Consider the following 11,218-nt stretch of genomic DNA (forward strand, 5'->3'; position numbering starts at 1 on the left):
CATGTCTTCTTTAAAAGAATGGACAATATGATAAAAGCAATGTTTGTTTTATGCCAGCACTGTGAGACTTCAACATTTCATCTTCTGACAGATATTTTGCAAGTTTCTAATATTTCCATAAATCGGTAGCTGAATATATAAAATTGTGATTATGTACTCTCTGCAAAATCACAGAAAAAAATTTTTTAGATAACTAACTTCAATATTTTCAGTCTGTATGTTTTAGATATTTTAAATGTTAGTTTAAAATGTTAAATTATAAGCAATAAACTTTCTGGCACTTTCAGCCTGCTCCATACCTGGGTCAAACCTGCTCCCATAATCAGAGAATTCCCTCAGGTGACAGCAAGTAGGGCAGCAGTCTGTGAATAAGGTCCTGGGATGGGCTGAGGGCATGTGGCTAGACATGCCAAAGAATCCAAAAGACTTAAGATGATTTGAATCTGTGTGACTCATAGGCAAATGATAGAATAAGTATAGTCAAAAGGAAGAGCAATGTGTAGACTCTAACTCCAATTTTGAAAGCGCTGGGTATGCAATACAAACGGGACAAAAGGAAAGGTGTCTGGAACTTGAGAACTCACTTGGGCGGTGCTTAAATGGTATAAACAGAAGTTAGGTAGGGAACAGAATAAATATTGACGTATAGGAGGTAAGAAGAATAAGAGTCCAAAAAAGAAATAAGCTTAAATATTGAAGAAGGATCAGATATTAATGTTATTCTTATTGGCATTAAAAAGCCTTATACAAGTTTCACAATATTAGGATTTTTTTATCCAAGATAATTTGCCTCTAACATTAAGTTGGAGATACACCAAAAACTTATGGAATATTTTTGATATTGCAATATCAAAATCAAAATTCATCTACCGCCAATTTAAGAGTGGCTATATGAACAACTATATAGATTAATATTTACAAAAGTAGACATTCTCCGAGACTTTAGTTTTCAAATATTGCTGAATAAATTCTTCTACTTTCAAATCATTACACTCTTTTTTTCCGGGGAAGATGGCAGACTAGGTAAAAATAGGGTTCACCTTTTCCCAGGTCCACATTGAAATTATAACCAAATTATAAAATAACGTGGAGAATCACCTGAAGCCCAACTGATCATAATACATACATCTAATAATATAAAGAAGGAGCCACATCGAAGCTGATAGAAGGGGCAAAGTCACAAATCAAGCTGGACCCACACCCATGGGTGGTGGAGGAACACCAGGAAGGAGAGTGAGGCTGCAAAGCCTCTCATGAAGGAGAGGGGGGTCCTGCCTCATTTGGGGGATCCCCAGCCCAGGGTCCCAGTCCCGGGAAGAGGAGAGTCTAATAACTCTGACTGTAAAAACCAGAGGAGATTCCAGCCATCTGGGTGAGACTGAAGGAGAATGAAACCCTAGACATCCCTTTGAAGGGGCCACACTCACCTGGGACACGGGTAGTGGGTCAGAGGCTTGCATGGGATCCATAATGAGAAAGTCTGCATTACCTGGTGCCAGAACGAGGGATGGAAGGGCAGGTACCATTGTGCCTTAGTCTGGCCCCCTGACAGGACAATCTACAGACCCTTCAGCTTGACTGTGCAGACCCCTTCCTCAGGGCTTTAGGAAGAGCTGGCCTGAGGGGATGGGCTGATCCCCGCCCCACCCTGGACTTCTGTTGCTGGGTAGCTGCCACGCCCTGCACTGATTCAGGGCCAAGCATTCCCAGCCAGCAGCCAGTGCTAGGAGAGCCCATTTCTGAGACAGTTTCAGGCAGATCACTGCTACCCACACGACCTTGGGTGGATCTCAGGGACTGTGGGTAAGTCCCAGACAGCAGCTGGTCTTGCTATGATCTGAGACTTTTGTGGGAACACAAGAATGGTTACTGAAGTTGCAGCAAGACTGAGACTGTATTGATCTGATGGCCATTGACTCCCTGAGACCCTGCCCCACCCAACCCACAAATTGCCCCAGGCAGCCCATTGACAGTCAACTGCCACTTCTTCCCCCTTCCCCTGGGTCTCCACTGGTAAGAAATATTCAAAGTTATGAAAAACAAGAATCTACAACCACAAATACACTACCCAGCAAGGCTTTCGATTAAAATAGGTGAGATAAAGAGCTTCCCAGACAGGGAAAAGCTTAAGGAATTCATCACCAACAAACCAGTATTATGTTAAAGGAACTTCTGTGAAAAAAGGGGTAAAAAAGAAAAAAAGAACAAATATGAATAATAAAATGGCAGCAACTAGGTACCTATCAGTAATCATTTTAAATATAAATGGATTAAATGCTCCAATCAAAAGACATAGGGTGGCCAAATGGATAAGAAAATAAGACCCATGCATATGCTGTCTATGAGAGACCCACTGCAGATTAAATGACACTCACAGACTGAAAACAAAGGGATGGAAATAGATATTTTATGCAAAAACATTACCCTCATAAACACAAGCCTGAAAACAAATGCCAAAAACTTAAGTCAAAACTAGGTTTTACTTTAATTAATTCAAAGTGACTGAAAACATGATATTTTGTTGAAAGTCAGCTTGTAACCTTAGTTATTACATTCATTATCACATACCCCATAATATACATAGTCATTTCATCCAAATGACTTTCCCTTGCCTTTAAAAAAAAAGTTGTTTCAATTATTCCTAATTCAGAGATAATCTAAAATAATACTGCCACTGCAAAGTTAGCCATTTCTGGAATAGGAAATATTGCTGTCGTAATCAGTGTCATACTTCAGGCCTAGCATTTCTGTGACTAAAGAAAGTATGATTCAGTGAAAGCATGTCAGAAATTTACTAACAGGAGAAAAGAGAATAAAGACCGTGAAGTCCTTTTTGGGAAACTCTTCAGCCTTACTGTCTTTCATGGTAGTATCTTAGCAGCATAATGAACTATTTTCTTATGATTAATGTTAAAGCTTCTGATATCTAGGTATTAAATAAACTCAATGATTATAATAGATTATTTATCACTTTCTCAGCTTTATAACTTAAAACTGCTTATCATTAGCAAGGAAAGAATGATCACTTTGATTTTCACAGTGCTTTACTGTTACTTACAGATTTTTGATTAACAAAGATCTGTAGAGCCCATAACTATTAAGGCACACATTGAGCTAAAATTTATCCCGTGTGAATGAATCACAGAGCTTGCCTTTCTGATCAACTCCTGATTATTTTCGTGCTATAAGCTGCCAGTATTTAATTTTTGATTTAAAAAAAAAAAATACAAGGTTGTGCTCCTAAGCATAAAAATGAAGTATCTTATTCCCATGTATTTCTATTATTGTTGTCAACAAACTTTTTAAAACTCAGGATTTGAGTTCCTGCCACTGCTCTGAGTTCCTGCCTGCACAGCTCCAGCCACCTGGCTCCCCATGCTAGGCACGAATATTTGGAGTTCTTACAACATGGCAGACATTGAAAACAGTGAACTGTCTGAAATTATCAAAATTTGGATGATGTCGAAGTAGTAGAAAAAGAAGAAACTGGTGAAGAAACAAAAATCAAAGTGTATCAGCTGACTGTTCAGATGATGCAAAATCCTCAGATTCTTGCCGCCCTCTAGAAACGACTTGATGCTCTGGTAGAAACACCAACAGAATACAATGAAAGCTTACCTAGGGTAGTTAAAAGACAAGTAAATGCTCTCAAAAACCTTCAAGTTAAACGTGTACAGATAGAAGCCAAGTTCTATGAGGAAGTTCACGATCTTGAAAGAAAGTATGCTTTTCTCTCTCAGTCTTTATTTGATAAGCAATTCAAGATCATTAATGCAGTTTATGAGCCTACAGAAGAATGTGAATGGAAACCAGATGAGAAAGATGAAATTTCAGAGGAGCTGAAAGTAAAGGCCAAGACTGAAGACGAGAAAAGGATGAAGAAAAAGAAGACGCCCCAGAGAATTCCTGAATTTTGGTTGACTGTTTTTAAGAATGTTGACTTTCTCAGTGATATGGTCCAGGAACATGATGAACCAATTTTAAGCACTTGAAAACTATTAAAGTGAAGTTCTCAGATGCTGGCCAGTCTATAAGTTTTTTCTTAGAATTTCACTTCGAACACAATGAATATTTCATAAATCAAATGCTGACAAAGATCTCTAGAGGACGAGGTCAGAACCAATGATTTTGTTCACTTTTCTTCTGATGGACCAGAAATTTATGGGTTGTACAGGGTGCCAGATAGATTGGAAAAAAGGGAAGAATGTCACTTAGAAAACCACTAAGCAGCAGAAACACAAGAGACATGAGACAGTTCATACTGTGACCAAAACAGTTTCCAATAACTTTCTTTAATTTTTCTGCCTCTCCTTAAGTTCCTGAGTGTGGAGATCTGGATGATGCTGCTGAAGCTATCCTTGCTGCAGACTTTGAAACTGGTCACTTTTTACATGAGCGTATAATCCCAAGATCAGTGTTATACTTTACCGGAGATGCTACTGAAGATGATGATGATGATGATTATGAAGAAGGTGGAGAAGCAAATGAGGAAAATGATCCAGACTATGACTCAAAGAAAGACCAAAACCCAACAGAGTGTAAACAGCAGTGAAGCAGGATGTATGTGGCCTGAGGATAACCAGGCACTGTAATAACCTAAACACAACTATTATTTACTTACAGCCTTATGTTTTTGTATTTTCTTAGTAAACTCAGCTTTTTTTTTTTTAAGGAAAAGATTGGATATTTTAAAGACCAATTTTTCTAGCTAGCATTATAACTTTAGTTTTTCTGCCAGATATATTGAATGCAGAAATTCTTTCACACATTTTCATTCATTACTACATGGTTTTGGTTCTTCTGCAGTATTTTTATCATGTAACTATTAGATTACAGCTCTAAAAATAAACAGAACTGTTAAATGAAACAGATTTTTTGTTTTGCTAAATTTTTTTCCAGAGGAACCAAAGTATTTTTCAGCTGGCAGTTAAATGGGTTTAAGTTTGCTTGCCTTTTATTACTTTGTTTTAGAAATGCAGTATATATATTGAGATAATTCATCATTTAAAAAAAAAACAAAAACAAAACTTGTGAAAACAAGTATATAGTTAAAAATTTCTGGCAAGGCCACACCCATTAATTTAGATTGTTAATGGATTTTTATAATTTAGTTTACATAGTCAACTATAAAGAACCCTAACTCAGCAGTATGGTTATTGGTTACCACAGGGAGGTGAATAAAACCAAGTATTTTCAGATATTAAGGTTTATTATTTTAAGTGTACTTTTAAATTTAACTTCCATTAAGTATCTTTTCTTTGTGGTAGAATCAACCTTCAGCTTCCCTGGAAAAGATGAATTTTCATCATTCGACAAGCCTATTTTGAGTTTTTTGTTTGCTTGTTTTTGTTTTTGCAGCCCACAATAAAAATGTCAAATATAATTTTAGTTTTCACAAGCTAACGTCTTAATTTTACACTAATTCAAGTGGAAGCAGAGTCCTAGCTTGAAGTAAGCATTGTACCCAGTTTACCGTATTGAAGAAAAGGGTGCCAACTTTGGAAGAGGTGTACTGTGTTTCCTAATAAAATGGTGTAAAAAAGAAAGACAAAATCTTAAACGATATAACATTTTTTTAAAAGAAAGATGAAAAAGTTAAATTTTATTTCCTTTGATGAGAATGACCCAAGTCTCTGTGGTCAATTTCAATTCTTATTGCTTAAACTATGAATATATTATCTACCCATGCTTCTGTTTACTAGGTTTTAAAATGGTAATGCTGTTTAATTAACTACTTCACAGATGTGTTAGACATATTAAGTTAAATTTAATGAAATGTTTCTCAACCTTATTAAAAACTTAATAATTTGGACCTATTTTCACCACAACTATGATATTTAGCATTTTATTCCAGTTTAATAAACTGGAAAAGCCAAGTTAAGTACTTCATTCTGGATCTGGCCAGGCAACACTATGTGGCTGCTATTTTAATAGAAGTAGATGATAACCAACTATTTTGAAAGGTCCAAGATTGTTTTTAGGTATTTTAGTTATAACCATATTGTAGAGACTAAAATGGAAATAAATCCATTTTTAGGGGGATAAAGGTCATTAAATTTGAAACTGTAGAGCCACATTTACAATACCTCAAGCTAATTACTATTAATTTTTTGTGGTGAATTTACAAGCTTTGACAGTGAGGGTAGACTAACAGGATTGTTACTACAGAACAGCTTAGAGTTTCTGCTCTTTAATAAAATTATACTAGGTGTATTTTTAGAGGTAATTGAGCTTCCATTTTAGAAATTTAGTATTAAGATCTTGGAATATGAACAGTTTTTGTTATTTGCATAGTACTATCCACTGTGCTACTGAGATTTTAATTAACTACTGGAAATCATTATCCGATTGCAATAGTTTGTAGGAAAAGAATGCCATGAAAGCACCTCGTGTTTTTCCTGTTCATTTTCAAAATAATCTTGGTTGCTTTGATTAAACATTCTGTGCTGATTTTTTCGTACCCACAGCTTATTTGAACACAGCTGAACTTAAAAAATTTTCAATCTAAAGATAGGTTCCCATTTTTAATGAACTTAAAGTAGCAAAACCACTCTTTTTTCCCGTTCCTTTAGGAAATAGCTATTGCCAAAGTGAAGGAGTAAATACTATTTCTTGCTATCTAAGGGTGATATGATTTGCGAGGAATTTTTCTCTTAATAAAGTTAGAGTTTCAAGAGATATAAGTGTTCGTCTAGGCCATCTCTCCAGCTCTAAAATGGTTCTTTCATTCTAGAAATTTGAAATATGTAACTTGAAATCCTTAATAAAATTTGCATTTAATTAAAAATATTCAGGATTTGACTTCTTTGAGAAAAAAGAGACTGCGTGTGTGTGTGTGTGTGTGTGTGTGTGTGTGTGCGCACGCGCACGTGCGCGCACGTGCGTGTGTGTGCGTTTACACAAAAGCTTGGAGTTATATTTAACCATTCCACAGGAAATGTATTTAAAACACTTTTTTATAAATCTTAAAAAGCATTGAATTTGTGTCTATACGAGAAGGAAAAAACTTGGCAGTGAGTCAAAAGACTTTTTGCATTTCCATGAATGATTAAATTATTCCCTTTTTAGCTGATTATTCTGACATCATGTGCAGACATGTTAGTATCTTTCCAAATTTGTAGACAAAACACAAACTTCAGAAAGTCTTCAAACTTTGAAGATCCATCAATTTCTGCAGGGAGCTCCGGAGGCTACAAGAGACAGCTTCTTTAGTTCTCTCAGTCCACCGCCCGACACCCCAGGTTCTGACCTGTGGTAGCTCTTATGTACAGATACCACACTAAGACGTGCTGGTGTGCAGTTTGGGTGTTTTTTGTTCAGTTTTAGATGTTCAGCTTATTGTTGTTTCAAGGGGAGAGATCTGAGGACGTCTCTCACTCCACCATGTTTCCCAGAATCCCTGAAAATCCATCAATTTCTGTGCATCTTTTTCATAAATACATGAGAGGAGTAGAGTGAAAGAGGGTGTGTTATGAAAGGTACATCAAGTTTAGAAAATTGTAACTAAAGGAAAAATTGCAAACATTCCACCGAAAAACCTACAAAACTCTTTGTAAGTCAATGTTTTATTTTCCTGAAAATAGTTTTCCTATATGAATTAAGGTTTTTAACTTTAATCTTTATATAAGTAATATATACACACAGTTTGAAATGTCAACTAGTGCTGAAAGCTTAATAAAATTATTTTTCCTTAACACTTACCTCTTCACCCTATTCCTACACACATATAATATCCTACTGACCAGAGGTAACTGTTTTCAAGTGTTTTCTGTTTCTTATTTACTTCTCTGTTACTAAATAATGTATTTGTTGTTAGTTCTTTGTTCATTAAGTGTATGTGCTATCCATTGACTTCTTATTGTAGTAGGTGAAATATATCTTACAACATATCCTCTACTCATCAACCCACTATAATAATTTTTGTCCAACCTCTGTTTAGTCATTTACTATTTATATTATCACATGTTCTAAGCCAAGTGTTCTATTACAATTGTTTCTTTTTCTGTCAATTTTTATGTGGGTGTTTTTCTAACAGTTTTTTTTTAACATGCATGTTACTTAGTTTCAAACCTCAGGCTGTTTATCTATTAATGTGTTAATTAGGGTCTAAAACATCACTAGATTCTATTCTCTAGGCTCATAAATTACTATGCAGAATTTTTGTTTGTTTTCTTATTTTGAGCTCAGCTCCTTACCTCTGTTCTCATATCTTCACTAGTCGAGATCTACCCTGGTTAAATTTCCCTGGAGATTATGTATCCCTTATTCTGATTATTTTTGAAATATCTCATTGACACTATTAGAACATATTGTGACAAAAAGAGTTTTGAAACAAGTCAGGAAATTTAACCAATTCAATTAATCAATTTAGATAAGTTAATTTCTCAAAAACCTTCTTGATTTTCTATGAGAGAGAAGGTGGGAGATTTGTTTGGAATGTTCAGGTATATAAAATAACATTAATAAAAACTTTCTTTAGTTCTCAGGATGTATTACCAGACACTATGCTAAGTACTTTATATGGAGAAGCAATGGGCAAAAAAAGCTATCAATTCTGGATAACCATTACAATCCTCATTTAAATTAACATCTTTAGGGATTGACCTCTGACACAGCATTTTATAAATAGTCAAGGAAAGCTAATGTGCAAGCCAGGTACAGAATTTGAGGCCACAAGAACCTGGATTTGGACCCCAGTTCTACTGCTTAATTACCATGTGACATTCTTAAATTGTTTTAGCTCCTTCATCCATAAGAGAAATTGTATTACCTGCATCTTAGAGTTATTTAAGAATGACATATGAAATCTAAAATAAGAATTACTACTTATTGAGAGCAAAACATGAGCCAGGAATTGAGCTAAGTAGTTTTTTTTAGGTAGCTAGTCCGACATGAGCGTCAGGGGAACAAAGGAATAGAGGCCCAGCTCTGTAACCATAGAAACTTCCCTTGAAGATTTTCCTTAAAGACCTTCCAGAAACACTTCCCTTTTAGGGTTATAAATTACCCCAAATCCTAGAGCACAAAGGCCATAAAAGCTGCTGACGTAAACCAGCTACAAACACAGAAAGTACTGCCCGTAACTTCAGCCTCATTATACCATCGTTATAATCTCATGACTATGCCTGGAAGTTCATGGATCTAATTATAACACTGAATTCTGGGTAAACACCTGCATACTGGACAAAGTTATATAGCAGCCAGGTGTCAATCAAGGTGACCTCACTTGCCAATCACCTAGGAATGTCTTTAGGACCACTCCATCACGGGCCCCAAACATAACTCAGATCTCTCCCTCCCCTGGGGTTACAGCTCTCCATCATCTCAGGCTATAACCCATATTCCATCCTTAGGGATACACAACCTCATTTCCACGTGGCTAGCCAGTTTTAGGCTTGACCTGTCTTCTACCTCATAATGTGTTTTTTATAAACAAATATTTCTCATAATCACTGAATTGAAATTCATTTCTTCAGCAGTGAAAAGGACCTAGAGGTATGTGTGTTGCCAGAACTCCGATCGCTCCAACAGTAACAGTTTTACAGATAGCTTTTAATAAGTATCCCAACTGTACATGGCAGATATCTACTACTTGACTTAAACATAAAGACTGATGTTTAGAGATGTTAAAAGTGTCACCAAAGATCACACAAACAGCATTTTGAGAAATAATTTTCAAATGCCAGCACGGTCATTGAAGAATTTTAACTCTTGTACACTGTACTGGCAATAAAAGGCGCTCAATAAGTACTGGATTATTTTTAATTTATTTAAAGAGGTTAGCCGGATTACAGGGATACTTGGCTAAATTCATCACCCCATACAATGAGAAAATCTCCCTAGAAGTGCCCTCTATTTTAAACAAATAAAAAGTCCACTCTTGTTACCCCAAAGGGCCTCCCTGCCAACTACTGACATTACTGGTTAAAACTTGGATTACTCTTACTGTAGAGAGGCCTAAGGATAAGCCCCTCAGTCTTCTTCATTGTGAAAGGAGAGAAATAACCTGAATCGTTCTTAATGCAGCAAGCCATCTAAACACTATGAGACTGAATTTACTTATCAGAAAGAAATGAGATCTGCCTAAGTGATTTTACTCAAAGATTCCATCTAGTTCCCTGATTTTCTGTCATTTTTATCACACTGTCTTCTCTATCTTACTTTTAAGAACCAACATGCCTCACAGAAAGCCTACAGAAGCTACACCAGGGATCTCTCAATGCCTAATGTTGACATCCAACTGATGTATTTAGGTACATACAGCCCTCAGGTTGACACACTTCATGAAAGCTAGTCTGAGTCACACACTTGTCATTATTTTACTATTCTGCAGAGCATTAAAAAATTTTTTTGAACTTTTATAATGCACATAACTTCCTGAAATGTGCTTGAAAGAAGAAAGTTCTAAATTAAAAGCAGGATTTTATAACTCAAAATGCGAATCAGGAGAAAAGTAGGAATAGTGTGTTTGTATCACACAAAATAGATTTCAAGACAAAAAAAGGTAATAAGAGACAAAAATGAACATTTTATAATGATAAAGAGGACAGTTCATCAAGAAAACATAACACTTATCAATACATATGCACCCAACCTGGGAGCACCAAAATATATAAAACAATAACCAACAGACCTAAGAGGACAAACTGACAAAAATACAATTATAGTAGGGGACCTAAGTACCCCACTGACAGCAATAGATAAGTTATCCACACAGAAAGTCAATAAGGACATATCAGCTTTAAATGACACATTAAACCAAATGGCCATAATCGATATTTATAGAACTTTATATCTCAAAACAACATAATATACACTTTTATAAAGTGCACATGGAACATTTCCAAGGATAAACTATATGCTAGGGCACAAAACTAGTCTCAACAAATTTAAGAAGATTATAGTCATATCAAGTATATTTTCTAACTACAATGGTAGGAAAACCACAAATATGTGGAGATTAAACAACATGCTACTGACAACTGTTGGGTCAAAAAGAAATAAGAGATAAAAAGACGCATAGAGACAAATGAAAATGACGACATGACATATCAAAATTTGAGGGACGTGGCGAAAGTGGTACTAAGAGAAAAGTTTACATTATTATAGACCTACCTCAAGAAACAAGAACAATCTCAAATAAACAATCTAATACTTTACTTTAAAGAATTAGAAAAAGAAAAACAAATGAAGCCCACAGTCAATAGAAGGAAGGAAA

The 11,218-nt window shown here is 35.5% G+C and overlaps 1 pseudogene; it reads left to right on the forward strand.

Moving 5' to 3' along the window:
• Positions 1–3,393: 3,393 nt before the first annotated feature.
• LOC105304416 lies at positions 3,394–4,741 on the forward strand (annotated as a pseudogene).
• The last annotated feature ends 6,477 nt before the right edge of the window (positions 4,742–11,218 follow it).

Source organism: Pteropus vampyrus, unplaced genomic scaffold (assembly GCF_000151845.1).
Source record: "Pteropus vampyrus isolate Shadow unplaced genomic scaffold, Pvam_2.0 Scaffold11, whole genome shotgun sequence".
Lineage (NCBI taxonomy): Eukaryota > Metazoa > Chordata > Mammalia > Chiroptera > Pteropodidae > Pteropus > Pteropus vampyrus.